Source organism: Triturus cristatus, chromosome 5_1 (genome assembly GCF_964204655.1).
Source record: "Triturus cristatus chromosome 5_1, aTriCri1.1, whole genome shotgun sequence".
NCBI classification, from domain to species: domain Eukaryota; kingdom Metazoa; phylum Chordata; class Amphibia; order Caudata; family Salamandridae; genus Triturus; species Triturus cristatus.
In genome coordinates, this window is record NC_140587.1 from 417,659,646 (window position 1) to 417,684,737 (window position 25,092).

Below are 25,092 nucleotides of genomic sequence, written 5' to 3' on the forward strand. Positions count from 1 at the left end.
AAGGCTGCCCGGCCCAACAAAGACAGTGGCAGGCGCTGCCAGGCCTTGGCCTCCCTCTGCAACCGAACCAGCGGTGGCTTGAGGTTGCGCTCGTACAACAGGGCCTTGTCAGTCGTGATGAATATTCCCAGGTACCGGAAACCGTCTTCCGCCACCCTGAGAGGGCACGCGTCAGGGAGCCTCGGGGGGTCGCCCCGCAAGACGTAAAGATGTGATTTGGCCCAATTGATCCGGAAGCCAGAGTTACGCCCGAAACTCGCAAATATGTCGAGTGCCACAATGAGTGACCTGCGCGGCCTGCAAAGGTATAAGAGAATGTCGTCGGCGTAGAGGGATATTCTGTCCTCCCACCCCTCCGTCACGCTATACCCCTGAGATCTACGTCCTGCCTTATCCAGGCCGCGAGCGGCTCAAGGGAGAGGGCAAAGAGAAGAGGAGAGAGGGGGCAGCCCTGCCTAGTCCCTCTTGCAAGCGGGAACACCTCGGACAATTTGTTGTTAATCAGTACCTGCGCTAGGGGTTCGGTGTACAAGAGACGCACCCAGGCTATGAAGTGAGGTCCAAATCCGAATTTATGCAGGACTGCGAACATGTATGGCCACTCTAAGGTGTCGAAGGCCATTGTGGCGTCTAGGGAGACCACCACTGCGTCTTCCTGCAGTCTGTGGCGCTGCCCCAGAACGCCGTGCAACCGTCTGATGTTAAGGGCCGTGTTACGATGGGGCATGAAGCCTGATTGGTCCGGATGGACCAACGAAGGAAGCACTGTCTTGAGCCTGTTGGCAAGCGTCTTTGCCAGTATTTTGGGCTCCGCGTTGAGGAGCGAGATTGGTCGGTAGGAGGCACAGGAGTCTTTGGGTCTCCCTTCTTTAGGGAGTGCCACTATAGTTGCGATGCGCTGGTCGCGGGGCAGGACCCCCTCCTCCTTGCTTTGATCGAACATGAGTTTCAAGTATTTGCTAGTGACGTCCGGACGGAGCTTGTAGAGCTCTATCGGGAGGCCATTGGGTCCGAGAGCCTTTCCAGGGCGAAGTTCCCCTATTGCACGCTGCAGTTCGGCCTCGGTGATCGGGCTATCAATAGCTTCACGATCTTCGTCAGAGAGGGAGGGCAAGCGAATATCAGTTCAGAGGACCCTGGAGTCCTCCTCCGGCCGGTCCGACTCACTCCGATAGACCCGCTGGAAGTGTCTCGCGAATTGGCCAACTATTTCCCGGGGTTCTGTCACTACATTCCCAGACTCGGTGCGTATTTCAGGCACCACCCTACTGGCTTGTTGTTTTCTCTCCAGCCAGGCTATCAATTTCCCGGCTTTATCGCCCTGGTCATATATCGTGCCTAGCTTGTGTTGAGCCACTGTCTGAGCCTCCTGGGTAACCAGAGCCCTATATTCCGCCGCCTTCAACTGCAATTTGTGCCTAGCTTCACGGTCCCCACCCTCAGTCGCCTCCCCTTCCAGAACCTCCAATTCCGCCTCAATCGTAGTAACCTGCAGGCGCCGCTCCCGACGCCTGGCCGCTATGACCGAGAGCGCCTCCCCTCTAATCACGGGTTTAAATGCCTCCCATAGGGTGACCGGGGAGTCTACGGAGCCCAAATTGTCCTCAAAGTACTGGGAGATTGAGGCGGACACATGTTTCCTGGTGTCCTCATGTTTCAATTGCCAAGCGTTCACGGGCACTATACTTCCCTCCCGGTGAGTACCAAATACGATGTGTGTACGGACAGGTGAGTGGTCGGAGATACCCCTAGGCAGAAGCTCTGTCTCCCGGATCATCATATCAGGGTGCAGGAGGGTAAGGATATAATCTAATCTTGAGAATGAGTGATGCGACCCCGAGAAGAAGGTAAAGTGGGTGTCTGTAGGGTGGAGCAGTCGCCAAACGTCTGTGAGTCCGAAATTGTCAATAAATTCCGCCAACCACCCCTGCCCTCGAGGGAGGTCGCGGGGAGGCTGCCTATCTCGGGTTCCTGACACCACGGCGTTAAAGTCCCCACCCAGCAGCAACTGACCCCCGGGAAGGGAAAGGAGCAGCGCACCCAGGTCCGCGAAGGCCCGGGCCTGGAGGCCAGGCGGGATGTATATAGAAAGCAGGGTAAGTGTACGTCCCTCCCACCGTCCAGAGATTGCCGCGAAGCGGCCCTGCGGATCAGTTTTGATAAGGTCTATATGGAAGGGCAGTGCGCGCCGCAGGAGGATCCCCACTCCCCGGGAACCAGACGTAAAACCAGAGTGCGCCGCCAGCGTGAAGCCATACCTGTTGAGGGCCTGAGAGACATTACCCATCAAGTGAGTCTCTTGCAGCAGCACCACGTCCGGCTGGTGCCGTTTGAGGAATTGCAGGACTATAGTGCGCTTAAGCCTGTCCCCCAACCCGTTGACATTCCAGCTTAGGACTTTTAGACTCTTCTCCCAGCGGCTATCCATTGCCCTTGCTACGCAGGGTGCCTCGTCCCACCACCCCAATGTTCCGGCTGATGCAGTGATGACCTAGTTTGTGTGACCATAAATAAACCCCAACTCCCCTCCCCGATCTCCACCCCGCAAGGGCCCACAACACCCGCCGTGCGGGACCTAACCACCCTCACCCTCCCCCCCCCCCCCAACCTCAACAACCCCCAACATCCCTGCCACCCCTTGCCCAACAGACCCCCCCCCTCCCTGCCCCCTGCTCCGTGGGCTCAAAACTACCCACCGCCCCAATTAGCAGAGCGCCTGTCGCCCAACCCCACCCCGGTGAGAGCCCACCGAGGAACTCTACGTGGGAAGTTCGTGGGCCAGCCCCATCCTGACCGCCCGCCCGTGGTGCCCAGTTAACGCAGCCCCCAGGCCCACGATACCTTTGCTACAGTAGGAGCCCGGCTCAGCAACCGCGGGCATACAGTCTAAGCACCTCATGGAGCAAGCCAGTCTCACAGTTAACAACTTTAATACATTACTGTCCGATGGCTTCTCTGCCGAGCGTCCGTGGCTCATCTCACTTCGTCGTCTCTTGGTGTGTCCCAACGGGGACTGTTTGATCTTGACCGCCAAGATCGCTGGCTCTGCTCTCCCCTGTCCACTCGCCCCGTCGCTGACCCCGGGGAGGAGTTCCCCGCGCTTCTCCACTGTGCCCCATCTCGCCGTGGGTCCCCCGACGTATCCTTTGAGTCCAGCCACTCCTGCACCGCCGCAGGCGATGTGAAGAAATGGGATTTCTGAGTAGTGTCTTGCAGAGATCTGCAAGTACATCCCCTGGGTAGGCACTCCAATGGGTAATCAAACTAAGTTGATTCATGCAAAAGTGAATCCTTTTAAGATGCGTGCTTTTTATTCAGCAAATTAGTTCAATTCGATATTGTTTGGCATATCAAATGTTCATTTGTAATCCATACTAGCAGATCTATGAATCTTGATCTCCTATGCATTTCGGGCTGGGACGCCCTTGGTCACGGAGCACTGTTGAGGAAGGGAGGGAGGGATGAGTCCGTGAGGGTATACCGCCTGGATTTACACGTGCTTAATGTGACTAAGTACAACAATAACTAAAACTGGTGTGTTTGCTAACGTTTTAGTGACTGAGTGAAGGTACTGGGTAGTGCAATGGAAATTACTGCGTGTGTTGGTTGAATGCGCGCTGCGCAATGACATGCTGGGTTCTGTAGCGCTGTGGGCGAAGAACACTTACTTCATAGATACCGGTGGCAAAGCGTGCCGTCCATCGCTTAGTCGAGGGGTCTGCGTGTGGTACGGGCGGGTGCTCGTTATGTTTAAACACTCGGTGATGTGACGTGAAGAAACGTAAACATAAACAAAGGACTACTCGGAAGTATGCACGGTGGCGGCCATCTTAGAATGTGGGGAGATAGAGTACAGGTAATGCAAACTGGGGAGAATGCAGAGAGACAATGTCAAAAAACAGAAGTAGTATTACGTGAATAAACAGTAACATAATAAGCAATGCATCATATTAGTATTACAGGTAACAACTATACTCAATACGGTCATTAAGACCATGCGGCTTCAGAGTCTGTAACAGATAAATCCATTCAAGTTCTCTTTTTAACAAGAGTTTATGATTGTCAATCCCTTCTCGTTTAGTGAGGGTTTCAAGTACTATGAATTTTAATTGGGCGATGGAATGCCGAGCCTCAGCAAAATGCATGGCGATGTTGGATTTCTCAACTTTCAGCCTGATGTTAGATTTATGCTCGTTGAGGCGAGTTTTAATTTTCCGTTCGGTTTTACCGATGTACAGCTTTCCACAGGGACATTTCAAAGCATATATCAAATTCATCGAGTCACAGGTAGCATCAACTTGAAGTTTAATGTTGTGACCTTTCATTGGGTGCTGGATACTGTTGCCTTTGATGACACTATTGCAGTGATTGCAATTGAAGCAAGGTATGGTGCCACGGTGTTGTGTGTGGGTTTCAGTGGGTTTAGACAAAATTTCCTTGAAATTTCTGCTTCTTGTGTGTGCAAAAATTGGTGGTTTCTCAAAAATGCCCTTGAAGTCGGGTTCACTTTGTAAGATGGGCCAGTGCTTCCGTATAATCTTCTTGTATGTAGGGCTGGCTGTGGAGTATTTGGATACTATCACCATACGTTGTTCTTGCACTCTATTGCTTTTCAAAAGGCTATCTTCTCTGGTGATGAGAGCAACTCTAGATTGTGCTTCATTCAGAGTATGTTCAGGATATCCTCTAGCACGGAATCGTTCACGCATCTCATTAATGCGCATGATGTATGTCTGTTCGTCTGAAACGATGCGTTTAACACGCAACATTTGCGAATATGGCAGGTGTTGCTTCAGGGACCCTTGGTGGAAGCTGGAAAAATGTAAGGTATTGTTTCTGTCTGTGTTTTTTCTGTGTAAATCGGTAATGAATCCCTCTGGTGTGATCTTGATATTGACGTCAAGGAAGGAGATATCTGTGTCACTTATGTGCCATGTTAGTTTTATTCTTGGATCTTTGCTGTTGATTTCTGTTAACAGATCCTGAAGAGACTCTTTGGTGTTGGACCACATGAAAAACAGGTCATCTATATATCTGACGTACATTTTGGCATAATCTTTGACCTTAGAGTTGGTATATATGTACTGTTTTTCAAAGTTCTCCATGTACACATTTGCATACGTTGGGGCAGCACAATTTCCCATCGCCATTCCGGATAGCTGTAAAAACCATAGATTGTCTAGCTTGAAGTAACTGTGATAGAGAATAAATATCATCAGTTCCATGAGAAAGGCCTGCATGTATGTCTTTATCTCACTGTTAAGCAAAATTTGTTCGATGGCTTCAATGCCTCCAAGGTGAGGTATAGATGTATAGAGAGAACTCACGTCTGCAGTGCATAAGATCAGTGGTGGCATATTGTTGACTTGGATGGATGATAGTTTCACAAGGAAGTCTGTAGTGTCTTTGATATAACTAGCTGTGTTAACAATGAGAGGTTGGAGGTACTTGTCGAGAAATTTGCCTATATTCTCATGTATGGATCCTTTTGTTGACACTATTGGTCTACAGGGTGGGTCTGTAAGATTCTTGTGTATTTTGGGACACATGTGGATCGTTGGACTTCTTGGATGTTCTGTTATCAAGTAATTTTTAGTTCGGTCTTCAATTGTACCAGCTTCATGGGCTCGATTAATGATTTCTTTAAGTAGATTCTGGAACTCAATGGTGGGATTATTGTCCAGTGCCTGATAGGTCTCCGTGTCTTGTATATGTTCCCATAGTTTTTGTGTGTACATACTTGAGTTCATAATTACTAATGCACCTCCCTTGTCGGCCTTGGTACATTTTATTTTGGGGTTGTTGGCCAGTGCTTTAAGTGTGTCACGATCCTTGTTGGTAAGGTTGAATGCTCTCCTTGGTGCTTTGTAATTGATCGTCTGTAGATCGTTGCGTACTAGTGTTTCAAATAAATCAATACATTTATGACTACATGGAGCCTGGTAGGTGCTGGGGGGTCTTAAGCCTTTAAGCTCATCCTCTCTTGTGCTAGTTGTGGTGTTTGTTACTGGTAAGACATTGTCAAAGAAATGTCTAAGTCTTAATTTCCTTGTGAACTTAAAGGTACTGACCTCTAGTTCAAGCAAATTAGTCACAGTGGTTGGAATGAACGAGGTACCTCGTTCAAGCAGGTTCATTTCATGGCTCGAGATTTGTATGTCAGAGATGTTAATCACTAGACTGTCTTTTTTGGTTTCAAGTCCTTTTTGGCTACCATGCTTCGGGTGTTGGGTGGGCTTTTTTCTTTGTCTTTTGGCCTGGCTGCGCCTGAGTCTTCGAGTTCGGTGGTGTCCACCTCTAAAACATGACTCGTCGATGTTTGCTCATGACTAGTGGTTGAGGTGCTAGCTCTTTCAGAACTTGGTGCTGGTCTTGGGCCAGTGGTGGATTTTCTTGAAGTGCGGCTAGTGGTATCGGAGTCAGAGGATGATGTGTCAGTTTGAGCATTAAAGGGTTTGTTGCGTCGCCTTTGGGCGTACACGTCGGCCCAGGAGTAAACCTCATCAAGCTTGTAATCAAGCGTGTCCCGTCGGAAGTTTCTAATTTTGCGTTCATTGATGTCTTTTTGGTGTTTGTCCAGAATGCCTTTGATGTCTTCTAAGGTAGACGATAGTTCCTCGGATGTGAGAAGATTTTTCATTTCATTGTCAATTTCTTTCATCTCTATTTCCAACTCTTTTAGAATGCCGGCTAGTTCCTCCACTATCAAGCACGAAGAAATGGGATTTGCCACCGGCTATGACCTTCAATTTGGCGGGAAAGAACATCATGTACCGAATCCCGCGGTTTCGGAGCGCCGCCTTCACCCCCTGAAAGGAGCGCCTCTCCTGCTGAACCTGGAGCGTGAAGTCCGGGAAGAAGCGAACCGTGGCGCCCTCGTACTTCAAATCACCGTGTTGTCTAGCAGCCTGGAGAATTGCATTGCGGTCTCGATAGTTCAGTATTTTGGCAATGATTGTTCGCGGGAAGGCCCCCGGTTTAGGTTTCGGGATCGGGGCCCTGTGCGCCCGCTCGACCGTAAACAGCTTAGACAGTCTCTTGGGTTTGAGGTGTTGAAGGATCAAATCCTCAATAAAGAGCTCCACACAGTCCCCCTCAAGTCCCTCCGCCACACCTACCACACGGATGTTACTTCTCCGGGCCCGGCCTTCCTGCTCATCGAGCCGCGAGGCCATCAGCCTCTGTTGGTGCATGAGTTCGTTGACCCTCCCGGCGAGCCGCTTCTCGGATTCCTGCAGGGTCGCGATGTCAGCTGCATTGGTTTTAGAGCGGTCGGTGGTGGTCCCCAAGTCAGCCCGGAGCAAGTTAACTTCTATTGTTATCTTATCCATTTTCGTCTCCAGGTTGGTGCCCAGGGTTTGAATTGCGGCCATTATGGACGTCAGGGAGGGTTCCGCCTGGCCTGCCGCCTCCTTCGCCGTCCCTCCAGGCTGCGCCGCCGATTTGGCCACCGTGTAGTTGTCAAGTTTGTTTGACTGGGTCGCGGCTCCTCCTTTAGGCCGCATGGTGCCGCCGGTATCTCTGGGGACAGCGTCCCCTATTCCTCCCTCGCTCGGAAGCCCCCGCGGGGGGCCGCGACAGCCCCGGTCGCCCACGTGTAGTCGGGCGCAACCCTGGCACCGCCGGCACTCCCTTGGTCGAAGTTCAGGGCGGGGGGGGCGCGGTATGGTCCGGAACCTCAGTCGCCTCCCGCCGCCGGTTATGATTCGCCCAGGCCACACCAACGGCCGTGAAACAAGGGCCCAAGCCGGCGGGCCACACAGGTCACACCACAGCAACAGCCCCGGCTGGTCTCCTGTCGTCGCCCCTGCTGAAGCAGTCCGGAAGGCAGCCGGCCCACCTCCGGGCTCACGGGGCCTCCTGTCGCAGCGCCGGAAAAGCAGGGCCCCTGCCGCCGCACTCCGCTCCTCTCTGTCCGGCCCCCAGAGGCTGTGGGGGCCTTCAGCCAACGATGGCAGGCAGCTGGAGACCTACGGCCCCTCGGCTCCGCAGGGGAACAGCGCCGTCCTCGGCGGCGCCCCTCCGCGCACCGCGCGCGTCAGGCCAAAGCCGGGGCCTCAGGTAGCACAGAGGCGGCACCGCAGCTTCGGAGCGAGACACTCGGCCGCCGCCGTCAGTCGCGGCAGCCGCGTCGGGCCGTCCGAGGGTCCTCGGGGTCCGCAAAAGCGCTCCGCTGGATCACTGGGCCTTGGGGGAGCCGGGGGACATTCACTGGCCAGCCCCACAGCTCGAATTGATGGCGGATGGTAGAGGACACCAACGGCCCCGGCGGAGCTCTGGAATCAGGCGGCCATTCCGTTCGGCGCCTGGCCACGCCCCCCGTTTTAAAACCTTCTTGGAGTTTCTAGTTGCTCCAGTGGGTATAATTTCTGATATTTATACTTCCCTTGTCTTAATTGCTTGATCGCAAGAAAGTGTCACTCATAGCCATTGAAATGTCACTCATAATTGCATTGACATTATGAAAATGTCACACATAGCAATCCGAAACCTTGGCAGCTATGCTCATTAGTAAGCCACCTGGTTGACAGCAGTTGTTGGAATGTGCTTTCTCTCCATTTGGTACCTGCGGGCAGTTGGGAAATTGAAAGGCGAACCATAAAAGTTGTACGGAAAGAGAAAAGAGGGTGGCTTGGTGTGACAGCAGAGGCATATTTATGCTTCAGGGGGCGAATGAGGTAGGAGGCTGAGCATCACTGAGATGAGCGCGCGGGACTGAGCAAAGAGCATAACCGTGGAATTTGTGAGGAGCGCTGGTGCCTAATTAAAGAAACCAGGGGCATATCAACAACAACCGGCGATAATTCTCGCTGAGCGCACTTAGCGCTTGGATAATTATCGCTGGCTAGCGCCGATTTTTATCGCTGAGATAGCGTGCTATTAGCAACGCTTATCTCATCGGCGATAGAAATCCTAGCGCTAACTGGCTAACGTGAGATTATCGCTGGAAACCCAGCGATAATCTCACGTTAGCTAGTTGATAAGGACTCTCAAACTTAGCCATGATATCCTATGGAAGGTGGATATCATGGCTAAGTCAGTCCTGAAGCAGGTGTTAGGAAAGTAGCGATAACAGGCGTTATCGCTACTTTTCCTGACGCTATGCTTCATAGCGTGGGGCTTGATGATGGGAGAAATGTCGCTTAGCGACATTTCTCCTATCATGTCAGGTCAGGAACGCCCACTTTGCATCTCATTAGAGATGCAAAGCTGGGCGTTAGAAATCCCCACGCTAAAGCAAGGTTTCACGCGTTAGCGTGACCTTGCTAATATAGCTATAAAATTATCGCCGCTTTACGGCCGATAAAGCGGCGATAATTTTTTATCGCCTTGTTGTAAATATGCCCCCAAATAACTTTCTCTAGCATAAGAACGGACCCCAAACTCTGAAATTCAGGGTTGGCTTCACATTACCGCTAAAAAGCAGTAGTCTTTGAGCCCATCTTTTCGGGACTACGAGCTCCGCAATAAACCCGTCATTTATTCTCTTTAAAAACGGGTAAAAGGGATGACCGGCTTTTAGTCTTCTTGTTACTTGTGAAAATTGCACGGTGCCGGACAGTTTACCTCCTGGTGTATGGAGTTCTCGGCTGTAGTGTGGCCCTGTACCAAATCCGCCTCTAACAGTCTTGCGCGTGGCGGGTCCAGTCGAGTTCAGAGCGGGCTCCACAGCTGACGCAGCAGCAAGAGGAGGCACGAGCCGCGACTGACAGTTGGGCAGGGCGGGCAATTCAAACTGCAGCGAGGGAACTGTCAGTGCCTGGCGGCGCACGCTGGCAGATCACAGTTCCTATGGCAATGGCGGCCCCGGGCCTCCCTGGATTGGAGTTGCTATAGGAAGCGCATCTTTCGGACCGGGAGAGCAGGCGCCGGGTACTCTCTGCAGATTCTGCCACAGAGAGCACGACACGAGCCGCCGCCTCCCGTCCGACAGCTGACTTGCATCTGCTGTTAATTTTCTCTTCTGGCAGCCTGTGCTCCTCTCCGGTGCAAGCGCTCTCTTATGGACTGGACATGTGACATTGGCAGTTTTCTACGCCGCATGAAGGTGACTGTGGCGGGTGGGTCTGTGTAGGCATTCGGGGGTAAAATGTGTTATGCAGCCCACGTGCATGCCTTTTAACCTGCCAGCCTAGACAACAGCGCCCCTTTATGTAGGACCCTTGCCTGCGCTGCCCTTTACTAACCGCATACTGCCACCTCACTGCCCCATCGAGTGGCGGTTGGTTCTCAAACGCACCTCACTCTGCTCCTCCCATTATCGACCTCGTTCTTCCTTAAAATCAACAGGGCACCTTGAGCCTTTTGATTCCATATCCCAGCATAGTATATTTACAATTTCCGCATGGGCCAAAGTGCAACTACAGAATGCATAGGTTAAATTGCAGAGCACCTCTGTCGTCTCTTTATTTGGTGCTTCTTGTTAGAACTACCCAAGATGTGGGTATACTTGTACATCTAGCGATGCCTACAAATTAGTAATGTAGCTATAAATATGGCGCTCACACCCCACCCCAGGAGCGTTATTATAGCTAAGTAGATTTGACACCTGAACTGGCAAGTATTCTGCAGTCAAGACCGGTAAAAATATTGGAAATAATCAAAAGCCAGTATTTTCCTATTTGAAGAACATGTTTAAAACAGCGAATGCAAGACGAAAATACATAAGGGAAGTCTAAACGATTCCAAATAATTGTTAAAGTAAATACAAGCCAATTTTCCACGTTTAATGTGAATACATATTAAATTACACATTTATTTTGGTACCAGCTCTCGGCCCCTTCACAATCGAAAGCAGGATCTGGCTACTAAGATTTTTCATTTGAAAGGTTGGCACTACCACCCATATTTCCAAGCTATATGTAGCTTCTCACCTCCATTTTAAACAAAGTATCTATAATGAATACTCAAATTGTATTGTATTATAATTGCATTTATATAGTGCTTACTACTCCTGAAGAGGTGCCAAAGCGCTTTTTCTGCGAGTAGCACGCTACTCCGGAACCCATAAAGGATTAGTGGTGAATTAGTATAGGGAAATATGAAAGTCATTTTAGTGGGGAATATGTTAGTCAGTTATTTGGATTGAGAAGGATAGTGGAGGGATAGAAGAGGGAAAAGGGTTTGCATTTATATAGTGCTTGTTAACTCTGATGAGGTGTTGTGCTCCAGAATTTGCCAGTACAAACACCTTTATCACTTTATCTGTGATGAATCAACCCATATCGAAGTGGGCCTAGTACTGGTTATAAACCAAGAAAAACACCTATACCTGAGAGTATTTCACCTTGGAGTTCAAAGCTACAGGTATGCTGCAGCGCGCAACACCCATTGGGCTGAGAGTGCTTTAGCCACCCCTCCTGTCAGCCTCTGTGACCTGGGCTGAGCTGGAAGCCAGGATGCCAAGCAACATCACATATATGGCGTTGTTCTGACCAATCTTCCAAAGGCTGTTTACAGCTCATCAAGCCTTCTTTGTCTCGAAGTCTCTCCCTTGTCCCTCTGCAGCCCCTGATCTGTCACCCTAATCGCAACATCTTCATTATAAAAAAACACCAGAGGAAAGTAAATGTTACATGTGAAACCAGCAGCTATGCAAGTGCTGTTATTACATCTTGGCCCTATTCACCAACAAAACGCAGGAATATTGCACAACAATGAAACACAAGGCATGCAAGTTTCGGGCAGTACATGCTTATTGTTCCTTCTCAATAAAAGTCGTTTGCTCTATTATTTCAGTGATGTGAGGCCATTCATATGATGCAGCAATATATAAATCTAAACAAAGGAAATGTTGTTTTTTGACTTAGCGTTATCTCAGCTGTTCTGTAAGCCTTTCTATTAATTTCACATGAGTGTTTATGTGCATACATACATATTTGGATATGAGTGTATTGGCCAGTACCGAGCCTTCCGATTCCTTAGAAGGGTATCCCAGTATTTCATCCATGTGATATATTTCATCCTTGCTTTATCAATCTATTTGATAATTACAGTGCTGTAATATGACATCTACTGTAGCAAGTACTAGTATCTCTGCTAACGGACTCCATCCCATTCTGTAGATCACAACCCTCCTCTCCCTGCAACCCAATAATACCTAGTCCCTTCCAGCTACTATATTAATCTATTCAATCACTTGCATAATGCCACAAAGCCCTTACAAAAGTCATCATTTACTTCCGTTTAATTTAGGACAAAGACCCAGAAGTAAGTACATAGAATTGGTTCTCTGAATTCAGAAGCATAAGCCTAATAGCCAATATTCAACTTAACTAAACGTTAGCCTTTGTTACTACTCGACGTAAAGCACTCCAACACTTCGTCAGGGATGGTAAGCACTAAAAAAAAGCAAATACAATACTATATATATTTCACTATAAAAAGGTGTCACAAAGTGTTGCAGCGGGATACACTGAGTATAGGCTAAAATACAAAAAAAAGTTTAAAAAGTACTGAAACCTATGAGGTTGTGTTTTAGTAATGCATTAATTATCATCGAAATTATAACTTTTCCTAAATAATGCATGAAGTCATGTCCTGTTTTGTCAGTGATTATTCAGAATTATTTAAGAGTTTTCTGTGGAACTATAACCAGTTTATTCAAAAGCATCTTAAGTGATGTGCTGTGTCCTTTTCGCTCCACAGGGAGCAGGCATCAAAGAGGGCCATATCACAGCAGGGACCTACAAATAAGGTTCTTTTGCAGAGTTCAGAGCCAAAATAAACGTTTAGTTGTGATACCGATAACCCTTGAATCATTCCCGTGTATCAAAAACTTGCTTTTAAGTTAACAGTCACATCCATCCTGATTTAGCGATTGGTGGGTGGCACACCATTCATCAGGGCAGCAGGTGTACTAACATTTGCTTGCCTACAGATTACTGGGCACCATACGTGGAGAATACTGCTGGCCTGGAAGAGACCTCTGCCACGGTAGCTCCTCTGAAGGCACTGAAAATTGGCTGAGCCGCCACAACATTTCATGCAGTAACTCTACAAACTTTTTTTGTTTTTCAGAAACAAACTCCCAACCGGGAGTTTAAAAAAACAACTGATGGGAGTTTTCTCCAGGGTGAGAGGGATTTTCTGTTGTTTGTTTCGGACCACCAGGCTTTCCATGGTGGTCCCAAATTGAAAAAAAAGTTATCTAGATTTCTACGCTAAATATGACCAATGGTCTGATGTACTTGCACAGAAGTCCCCTTGTCTGTCGGGCTGTCAGTGCAAGGTTTCCACCGGCCGAATCAGTGCAAGAGATGGCACCACCATCTGAAACACTCGGCCTTCCTTTGGCAGGTAGGCATGCATGCTATTTTATGTTTTTTTTATTCTAATGAACACAGGTACGTTTATGGTCAGGTCAGTTAGTAAGCGTTTAGTTGACGCTTGTTAATGCAGTGTTGTGCACATACTATACTATTTTAATGTACATTTGTATCTGTGAATATATATTCATTTATCTGATTTCTTTAGAAAAGATTAACTAATAGTCAAATGTACTTTCTTGGTTTAACTGTACACTAGTTTGAATGTTACCTTTATCTGATTGTACACTCTATAATAAATGTACGTTTGATGAGATAGCTAATGAAGTGAATTTCCTGCCAATGCCTCTATGTAACGCCCATTTCATGTTCATTGTATATTAATCAAACCTACCGAACTAATTCTGGTGAAGGCTTTGTGGATTGCTGTAATTTATTGTAGCATTTGTATAGCAATTTCATATTCCTAATAATGCCTGAAAGTGTTTTCTGGGTGGTCAGGTAAGCATATACTCAGCTTGTTATGCATTGCTGGTAGGCAGTATGTTTAATATTTTGGTCTAGATTTAAAGTCTTCTGGTGTTTTGTGTGAAGTTCAGTGGTATGTTACAAGCTTGTGGCAATATTTTATTTTTCTTAACAAAGGTACAAAGCAGAAAAGATGTTAGAAAGTAAACCTGCTTTTGCATACATTTCCCCTACTATACTTATCATTTACAACGATGTTGTTTGAGAGATATGTCTCTGCTGTGCTTAGTGAATAGGTGTGGGGTCGGAGCCTCGGCAAAGAAAGGGTGTGACCCAAGGAAAATCAACAGACCTCCTTGTTTCTTGGTGCACCGAAGAGCAGAAATGCTCTGAACGAGGAAGATCATTCATACATTAGTTTATGGGATCCACCTGGGGTTGGAGAAGGAATGACCCAGTCAAGAGACACTTCTCTTCATGGTGGGCCACAAAACATAGTTTCATATCCCTACTTGTACCAGGGTGTATGCGGACTACCCAGAAGTGAAATTTGGATGTCACATGAAACAGAAGAGGATACATATAAGTCTTTAGTTGAGTACAACTTTAATATGCTTGATTAAAGTCACCAAGAAGGGAAAGTCAGACTTGGGAGAGCAAGTCTCTTGCATGGCTCTGAAGAGTATGCTGCCCTGTCTTTGTTGTTTTTCTGGTAATAGTCTGCGTTTTGTTTACATGGTCCTAAACCCCAGAGCATTGCTTTTGAGATTGAAGAGGCAGACAAAGTGCACCTTCTATATGAACGGGATTATTTTCTTGTATTTGTTGCATTGTGGTACTGGCGGTAGAAGCATAATTATCCCTACTGAAGGCACATGTATTTTTACCTGTCTACTTCAGTGTGGGGGACTAATGGTCAGTCCCATATGAAAGGTTCTGTTGTTTCCATACAATTAGAAAACATGTTGTAGAGTATGTACACTTTGTGTTGTGTTTGAAGCCTGTTAGGGCATTGGGAAGAATGTATAGGGCATCCATTTTTGCTCCCATGTGAGGGAGGCAACCTGAAATGGAGGATGATTTGTTTAATTCACTTCCCCAGAAGCAGAGCACAGTGCAGTGATTGGCAGTCTTGCACTGCCATATGGGCAAGCTTTATGGGCCAATTTGTGGTTTATTTTTTAGTCCTTCCAGCCCATGTGAGAAAAACAACTCTCACACTGGCCCTTTGAAGCTTGACCATTTGGCAGTGCAGACTGTCCGACAGACCAGTCCAACACTGGTACAGGGTTAAATTGAGTGAAGGTTATTAGTGGCCAGCGTTGGAAGTTGCTTGAAGGGCCTCTCATAGTGGAGAGGTGTGGCTCACTGGTTAGAGGCGGCAGATCCGTAAGCAGAGAATCGGCCAGGGACCAGGGTTCAATTCCCGACGCGGCAGGGTCGTGGACCAGGGTCAAAACGGACTCGATAATTCTCGCCTCGGTACCTACTCTAACCAGGAACACACTCGGCAACTCTGGGCATTAAGCTTGCCTCATCTCTACAACGGCCCCCCACAGACGCAGGGGATGCCTGGTTTCACCTTGGAGGTACCCAGAAAGGGACCATCTCACAGGGATAGCCAGGACGGGTTCCCCAGCGGTCTATAGCGCCGGGACACTCGCGAGTAGCTGTGCGCTGAATAAATTAAAAAATTAAAATAACATAGAGCATTTCCATCACATCTTCCTCCTTCTGCAAAAGCTTTCTTGCTGACATACCCCAGTGTACAGAGAAAACCCTGCCTGGAAAGGGCTGAACAGCTTGTCTGCATAAAGCCCTGTTGGAGATGCTGCCAAGTCAATGAGAAGAAAAAACAGTATCCCAACTGGTAGCACTATAAAGGACAATTAGACATGTATGTATAATACATTACGTGGAAAGAAAGCGGGAGACTCTGAAATGATTTGGAATCTGCACATGGCATCATATAATTATGTTCAAAATTATAGGTACAGTTGTAACAGCACTGTAAGCAAATAATGCGTGAACAACCCGAATTGGACTTGGTGCTCAATTGTGTTGGTGACACAAACGGGTGGCGACGCAAGTGATAATTGTGAAATCAGCGGAAACGGCGCAACGTGCGGATGTGAACAAATCTATACATTGGATGTTGTGGCTCAAGACAATGATTTACAATGTTAGATTTGTAAAATTGAAACAATTTCATTTGAGCCACAGAAGGAAGTGCGCCATCAGTTGCGCTGAGGAGTCGACGACGTTTCGATCCTATCAATCAGGATCATCTTCAGGACCGGGTTGTAGGTAATAGCGTTGCTGTACAGGTCGGATCGAAACGTCGTCGACTCCTCAGAGCAAGAAAATCAGTGAGGGGAGGGGATGTAACGAGGAGGTGAGAAAAAAAACTAGGGGCGAGCCAGTGACAGAAAATGGTGAATGGTGATGCTGAAAATAAATACCACGGTTAGAGATAATTGTGAGTGAACAAAAAAAGGCAGTTCTTCAAAGGGTAAATGCAAAGGGCAGGTATTTGTCTTTAAATACTTGTTTCCTGTTCATAAGGGTCAGTGCTCTACCTCTGAAAAACAAAAGAAGTTGGAAATAGGATTGCTGGTCCTATATATTTTCCCACTTCTCTGTCTGCTACAACACAGTAGAACATAGTATTTCTGCAGCTTACTATTTTCCTAACACTATTTACATCTGATGGTCTAGAAACTATTAGTTTCATTACTGATGTGGCCCTATCACTCTCGCTACATACATGAATTATATAATCTGCAAACATTCTACGGAGTTGAAGATGAGTTCAAGTAATGGAGCCCTATAGTTTCTTCAGTTGTATTACTATTTGATATTTTACAGCTACCAGTACTTATGAGTATGTGTAAGCTCTGGCATTTTATTCTGTATTCTGGTGGCACTTTGGATCATCATACGTAATGATCATTTTCTGTCTGTGTTTGTACAGTCCAAATCTTTCCAAATGTGAGGTCCATTTCATGCTATGACAGCGTCTAAGCATGTCCTAGCAAAGAATATTTGATGGCAGCTAAAATGCAGGAGTAACATTTGGTACTATTTTAAATACAGATTCAACATTCTATGTGTAATCAAGCCCAGACAAGAGGCATTCACTTCCTTAACTGCAAGACATTGCATTCATGTACTAACATTTGTCCTGCAAATGTGTTTGTAGTGTGTGCTGGTAAATATAGTATGACCATAATATTAAGTACAACATTGTGCTTAACCAGTGACTGCTTTGCAAAACTTAATTTGGTGGGGGCCCCCAAATATTTTGCAAGCATTGTATTTTACTAAAGTATATGACAGTATGCATCATTAGCTGCTGTTTGACCCAGAAACCAGAACCCAAACATCTTCAACCTACCAAGTCTAATGGCTTCATATGTAATACAACAAAGCATAATTTCGTATTCATTCTTCTAAAATGCCTTGAAGGAAAACCCTCCCTCTCCAAGAGTTGTTAAATCGTGTTACGCTAAGTCCACCCTTACTGCCCAGTGCACTTAAAATGCATTATTGGCCGCATAGCATTGAGGATAATGACACTCCATATCCGGTATTGTACCAGAAAATTGAATGGGACCCCACAAGTGACTAAGATTCATCTCTGAGGGTGGCTCCGTCCCAATTATTGTAAGTGGTAGCCCCCATCCGAAGTCTGAGTCTGGTTGCTCTCCAGGCTGCAGCCACCTTCCAGCTATTCGATTTCTGCATAAAGCCTCAAATATTCATTCAGCCGAGAGCATCAGAACAGTGTGTTTAGGCATCTCTCAAAAATCCCACCGTAAAATATCCATTGCCTCCGACTTAAAATGTAAAAAAAATGCAGTCTTCTCCCCACTTCAGCATCCATCAAATGTGTAACTGTCCCACACTTTGTGTAGAATTAGGCACTTCACCATCTCTACCACATCCCACCCCAAACTGTGGCTCACACTGCCGCTGAAAAGTGAATCGAAGAGTGTAGATATTTTATGATTGCTAAAATGTAAATCAACCTTAAATGTGTTTGTTTTATTTCCAAATGCTTTTTAAATGTGATTTATGAAAGAATTTAAGTCACATTAATTATGGGTTAATATAATTTCATCTTACTTTAAAATGGGTTGGGATATACTCTTCATTCACTCTGCGTGCGACTCGCTTTCGCACAAGGCTGACTTTTGAGGCTGTATTCTTCGTTTTGGAATGTCCCTTAATGTTTGATTTTAGCCTTTGCTTTAACAATAGTTGCAACACGTACAACAATACAGCTGGCCTTGAGCGATATTTGTGAGCATCAAATTCATCACAGTGATCTAATATTAAGCTCAAGTTGCTCTGGAATCAAATTTCTGCCCCACTATGGCCGTACCTTTTTTGCCACGGCCATCCTTGTTCCTCTCCTACTTTTCCTCTGTTCAAGCTGTCACGCCCACATCTAGTTTGGCGCTATTTTTCTATGCTCTGTAATTCCGACTGTCATATGTTGTGTGCTGGACTAACTTGTCTTGCATGTAACATCCCGCAGCTGCTGTTTTAGTACCTATAGATTATTCACAGGGGCCTATTGCCTGAGGATTCTAATAGCTTACTAGACCCGCCATCCAGTCTTCAAGGTAATTTCCTCTGCACTCGTCCATTCAACCATCTCGCCCACCTAGGCCTGATCTCTATTTTAGGAGTACTGTTCCTAATAAAGCAAGCTTATATTTCATCTCTCCTCTTTTGGGTTTCAACACTATTTCCAGTAGGCACTGCCTAACTTTGTTTAGGGATGCTAATGCAGGGATCTGGTGCAGCACCTGTAGCATGTTTGACCTGCACTTGTTAACAGCTCTACAAGACCACAGCATATGAATTAAACCAGCCTCTTAATCCCTACATCTCTGAAATGCCGCTGATCTATCTAGATACATTTTCACTAGTTTTTGTGTTGCAGCTGTGTGTATTGCATAATCTGGCCTAGTCTCGCCACAAATCCTGTGCTTCCTCTATGCTTAGAGCCACTGACCTATCACTGGTGATTAATTGGAAGGGTAGTAGGCTCCAGATCCATCTTGCAAAGAAATCTTTAGAAGTGGTTTAGTGACAGGTTTTAACTGGATTGGAAAACTCTGGATGGATGCCAGGCAAGTGAAATGTAATATACATAGGAACGGACTGTCTCTAATGTGTAGGACAAACCCATTGAATAGAGAGCACACAGGGTGAGAACTAATTTAAGAAGGAAAGCCCTCACCGACCCATTAATTGGCATGCTTCATCATCCGGACCCTTCTAGCACCTTCCCATATGGGTTCTTTGGTTTAAGCTACTATCAGTTGGTGTTTTTTGGAGGCATTTGGGATAATGGTTTTATGACTGTATTGCTATGAAACTCATACAGGCTCTCGAGTGAAGACTGTGCAATGGGTAAAAATGTGAGTGTTAAAATCGCCTGGCATGGTTTGTTTCAGTGTCGTCACTCTCCTGCGACGATAAGCAACATCTGCACTGGCTCTGCCATGTGCACTCGGCTGTACTTCTGGGTTTATGCCTACCTAATCCGTATGTGTTTGGTCTGCATGGTCCTGGTCCGTGATCGTGTCGAGGGGTACCCGAGCTATACCGCAAATGTGTATTGGGATTAAGGGAGGCACCAGAACACCGTGTAGGTACAAGGTAACAGTTGGTATTCTTGTGCTACACTTACAGACTGCTAGATAGACAGTGATGGCATTAATAGATGGTTTGTGTGTGGTTAGTGTACTTGCGCTGATGTATGCGCTCTAGGTTAAGGGTACAAAAAGATACTATTTGTGGTTAGAAGGGGTACACAGATACTCCTGGCCTAAACCACAGTAGGCTTCGGTGTAGTGTTCTTTGCAGGAATAATGGATGTAATCCGAGAAATACTAGGATAGTTTGGGAGACTGACTGTAAGATTTCAGGACCCTTTACAAAACATAAGACCAATTTTTAATTACTGCGTATAATCACCAATACAAAAAGGTCCTAAAGCATGCCACGGTGGGAAGGTCTGTTTCATGTTTTACATTTTCTCTTCAAAATGAACGATCCAGTAAATAGTGGTGTATTTTCAGCTTTCGAGAAATACTTGCCTATAATGCTTGTAATGTGCTCTGTAATTAGAAGAGGTAGACCAGATCTGGCAAATGTGAAAATCAACCTAAATGGTTTCACATTTCTGCGGTAAAAGGTTGTTAGTCCGTGGAAACTTCACTGAAATTTAACTAAAGTGACTATATTTAGTTTCAAAATTCCTGATTGGTAGGGATGAAGCTAATTGTAATATGCAGTGTGCCTGTCACTTTATGCTCATTTCTCTTCAGCTACCATTTGTGAGTTCTGATGTCATATTGTGCAAACACACAAACTTTAATCGGAACACTGTAAGGAAGGCCTTTGGAAAGTCATACCCTAGACGACCAAAAGGCAATGTGATACTAATGGCAGAGTGCGTGCTATGTAGGTGCTAATTAACAATGATATCTGCTCCCTCACACACATCTAAGTAGGCTGTTTGTGTTCTGATAGATGATATGTGCATAGTCATGAATCTTTCTTTAGACACCCCTTTGCATGTTTCCACATATGTTTGTTGCATACAACTATAGGGAATAGAAGATTCATTAGAAGATTGAGTGAATTGGGCTGGACAGGATCCCTCCAAAGATTTAAGCAGCCACCACTTATCCCACCCTCCATCTGAGCTGAGTTGCTGTTGAAGTTAATGAGGCCCTGGAACCTGCAGGATTATTAGTCTGTGTTATTACCTGCTGCTGTGACCCTTGACACCTTAGCCGCAGTTGTTCCTCTTTCCTTTCTAGGTCGCAGCGTACCAGACAAAGACATCTTGGGGACATTCAGAAAGCTGACCTTGGACTCCATTCTGCCCGTTGATTACGATTGGCTTTGTAACTCACATTTTCTAGCTATCTATTTGCTGGCCTTATTTGCTTTAGACTGTCCTGCTTGCGTTCATCCCTCCCGTTGCCCAAACAATGTTTACTGTAGTCTTCCATAAACTCCCTTTCTGTAAACATGCCTTTAAATCGTGTTCTCTTGTCACATTTGCTGTGCATTCAAAAACAGAGGTCAAACACCAAGCGCTCTCTTCCAAGGGAGCTTGGTGTTAACTTCTCTCACTCAAGAAGTCCGAGAAAGAAAAGTAGTGTGACAATCCTGCTGAATATCCAAGTAAGAGGAAAGGGTGTAGGATTTTTTTTTCTAGCACGCAGAAAAAAATTAACCATGCTGATGTTTCAGACTGCATCAGAATTAGTCCTAATGAAGCACTTTTTTTGTAATTATGAAGTGTGGTGGGAACATATCTGAACACAATCAAAACACATCAACACAGTAGGTGATGACATTTGCACACATCGTTTGTGGGTAGAAAAACCATATAACAGTGCAAATGTAATGGTCAATTCAACTGAAAATGTGTGGTCTGTAATGGCAGTGCACAACAACATGCATACACCACACTGCGTCACTCCACGCCCTCCACTCTATTCTATGACACTCCACTCTACGACATGCCCTCCACTCTGGGACACTATGCCATTCCAATCTATGCCACTCACTCCACGACACAACTCCCTTCCATTCCACACCACTTACTCACTCCACTCTACCCCACCCCACTCTGCCACACCCCACTCCCCTCCAATCTATCCCAGTCACCTCCAACCTATCCCACTCACCTCCAACCTATCCCACTCCACTCTACCCCAATCTATTTTACCCCACTTCGATACAATCTTCCCTAATCTACCCCACTCCACCCTACTCCTATCTACCTCACTATACCCTACTCTACTATACTCCACTCTAATTTTCCACACCACAATCAATTTAACTCAATCAACCTCACCCCACCCACTCCAATTTACCATACTCCTCTCAAATCTACCCCACTCTGCTTAAATCTACCACAGTTTACCCTGCTCCACTCCAATCTACCCCACGCTAATCTACCCTATTCCACCTCACCTCAGTGTACCCCAAACCATTCAACTCCAATGTACCCCAATGCACTCCACTTCAGTCTACCTCACTCCAGCCTACCCCACTCCATCCCACTCCACTCTATCCCTTTCCACTCCTATCTACCCCAGCCCAATTCACCCGACTCTGTTCCAATTAACCCCACTCCACTTTACACTTCACTGCAACCTATCCAACTCCCCTCCACTCTAATCCACCCTTCTTCACCACAATCTTTCCCACTAGAATCTACCACAATATACCCGAGTCCATTGTACTCTAATCTACCCCACTCCACCCTACCACACTCCAATCTACCCCACTTCACTTCAGTCTACCCCACCCCACTCTACCCTACTCCAATCTACCTCTCCCCAATCTACTCCACCCTAATCTACCCCATTCCAATATACCCTACTCCACTCTACTCTAATCCATCCCACTCATATCTATCCCACTCCAATCTACCCCACTCCAATCATCACTCTTCAATCACCCAATTCCAATCTACCCTACTCTAATCCACCCAATATACCCCACTCCACTCTAATCTGCCCACTCCACTCTTCTCCAATCTATCTCACTCTACCCTAGACACAACTCCACCTCCTCTATTTCAGTTTACCCCACTTCAATCTACCAACTCCTATCCACCCAATCTACCCCACTCCTCTCCAGCTCAATCCATCCTACCCCAAACTACCACACTCCATTCCACTCTATCCAATCTACTCCACTTCACTCCAACCTTTGTACCCAAATCTACCCCTCTCCAGTCCACTAGAACCCGCTCCACCCCAAACTACCCTACTCCAGTCTTCTCCATCCAATTCCCCCACTCCCATCTACTCCACTCCAATCTGCCCTACCATATCCCAAACTACCCCACCCCAAACTATTCAACTCCAACCTACCCCACTTGACTCCAATCTACCCTGCCATAATCCACCCAATCTACCCCACTCCAATCTACTCCTCTCCCTTCCTATCTACTCTACTCCAGTCTACCCCATTGTATCCCACTCCACTCTACCCCACTCCAATCCACCTCACCTCACTCCACTACAATCTACCCCACTCAATCTATCCCAATCTATTCCAGTCTACCCCACTCTACCTAATTGATTCCATGTCTCCCTACTCCAATCTACCTCACCCAATTCGAATCTACCTGCACCACTCCAATCTACCCCACTCCCCCAATATACTCCACTCCACCCAATCCAACCCACTCCAAACTGTCCAAGCTACCTCCTCTCCATTCCATTCTACCCTTCTACAATTTACCTGACTATAATCTACTCCACTCCAACCTACCCCACTACACCCCAATCTACCTCAATATATCCCACTCCACTCCACTCTACCCCAATGTACCCAACTCCAATCTACCAAATACCAATCTACCCCACTCTACTCCACCCCACCCTAATCTACCCAAATCCAATCTATCCCACTCAAATCTATTGCGCTACTCAACTCCCCCAGTCCAATCTATCAAGTCCACCCAACTCCATTCTACCCTACTCTGACAATATACCTCACTCCGCTGTACCCCAACCTACCCCACTCTACCTCAATCTACCCCATTCCACTCTACCCCAATATTTCCCTTTCCAACTTAGCCATGCTAAAAAGCAGTCATACTGGTGTACATAGTGGCAAAAACACATTGCCAAAGCCAATAGCTCTCGCATAGGTGAGACCTATTAGCTTTGTTAATGCTTGTTGATGATTCTTCCTGCGTTCTCTGCATGGAAATTCAGATATTAAAATCAATTTTCACGCTATTGCCGACGCCCTTCCTGCTGACGCCCCTCTCCTGGCTTACTCTCCTCTAGAGGACGGACTGCTGTTGGACCCAATGGACCACAAGGCGATCTCCCTGACATACAAAAAGTTGATCAATAACAGGACTGATCCGTTGCAGAAAGTTAGGGCTCGCTGGGAGACAGACATGGGGGACTTGGCGGACGAGGACTGGACGGAGGCGTTGGCTTCCCCGAGGGAGGTGGCTATCCCAATGCGACTCCGCCTGGTGCAGCTTAAAATCCTACACCGTGTATATTTTGACGCTGAATTGCTTTGTAAACTAGGAAAGAGAGCGGATGCGCGTTGCTTGCGACAATGTCACCAGATAGGGACATTTTTACATATTCTATGGGCATGCCCCCACGTCCAGCGCTATTGGGAGGCCGTCGCCCGTCAGATGGCGCGGGCCATTGGCAAGCCCCTGACCCCCTCTCCCCAGCTCTGCCTCCTCAATATCTGGGACACCATGGATCTGACTCAGCCAGAGCAGGAATGGTCGGCCAAGGGGTGGGTCATCGCGAAGAGGAACATTGCCCAGAAGTGGGGGGTGGCCACGGTGCCGCAGCTGCGGACCTGGGCCACGGACATGGATCAGGCCATGGTGGCGGAGAAAACAGTCTATAAGGGTCGAGGGTGCCCCAAGAAATGGGATCTTAAGTGGGGTCGCTGGAACAAATATCGGGGAGACATCTGCATTTCTCCCACTGTGGAACTGAGAAGGGAGAGACTGGCGGCGTTGAGTGCAGCTGGGGCGCCCGAGGTGACCTGAGGCCCCTGAGACGAAAGGTGCTTGCTGTAGGGACTGGGTTCCCTGATCCCGATGTATGCGTGAGCTCGTTTATGGGTTGCTGTGCTAGTGGATTTGACAGGCGGTGGGAGTCCCTGCGGGCGGGGTTTGTACTCTCCAGTGTCCGTTTGTATACCATGCCGGGGATAGGATTACCGAATGTGACATTACTATTGCTCTGCTGTGTGTTTGGTTTTATTTTCAATAAAAATTGTTTAAAAAAAATAAAAAATCAATTTTCAAACTGTTGAGGATCGGTAAAATGTCTAAATTTGCAGGTGACTAAGATACCTACATGTTCACCTGTAAAATCTTTGCTGTCAACGTGGACAGACCAGACAAATAAGCAACTTGTGTGTATATAGGAAGATACAGAGGGGAGCTTTGACAAGAGAAGCAAGGGATTATTACATTTCTAGTTTGAGGTTTGGTTATTTAACACCAAATTCAGCAGAATAGTGGCTTTTGGCAAACCACTTTTTCTACTTTCCAAATGAAGGAATTTCACTGGCTAGTACTTGAAAATCTTTTCTTGCCATTTTGGAAAATGAATATTTTGGAATCGCTATTTCCCAGCTTTTTCAAAGTTTGTGAGTAGTCTATATATTTGATAGTATCTTTCTTGTGCCCTTTCTCGCCAATGACTCAAGATTCTGGGGTGTTGCAGCTCTCCCATTCATGTATTTCATCTCCTCCAGTGTTTCTCCTTTCCTTATTATTTCATCTTTTCATGTTGTTTCCTTTCTGTTC

At 46.7% G+C, this 25,092-nt stretch overlaps 1 protein-coding gene across 6 annotated transcripts in view; it reads left to right on the forward strand.

The window, feature by feature from the left end:
- Window positions 1-25,092, forward strand: part of FBXO43 (F-box protein 43) — a 450,652-nt gene that overhangs the window by 102,304 nt on the left and 323,256 nt on the right. The window contains exon 1 of one of the 6 annotated variants that reach the window (XM_085604082.1): window positions 13,126-13,299. The exons of the other annotated variants lie outside the window; for them this stretch is intronic. The gene's annotated coding sequence lies outside the window, so the exon portion shown is untranslated. Of the gene's footprint in view, window positions 1-13,125; window positions 13,300-25,092 lie in introns of those variants that run through there. 6 annotated transcript variants of the gene reach the window in all.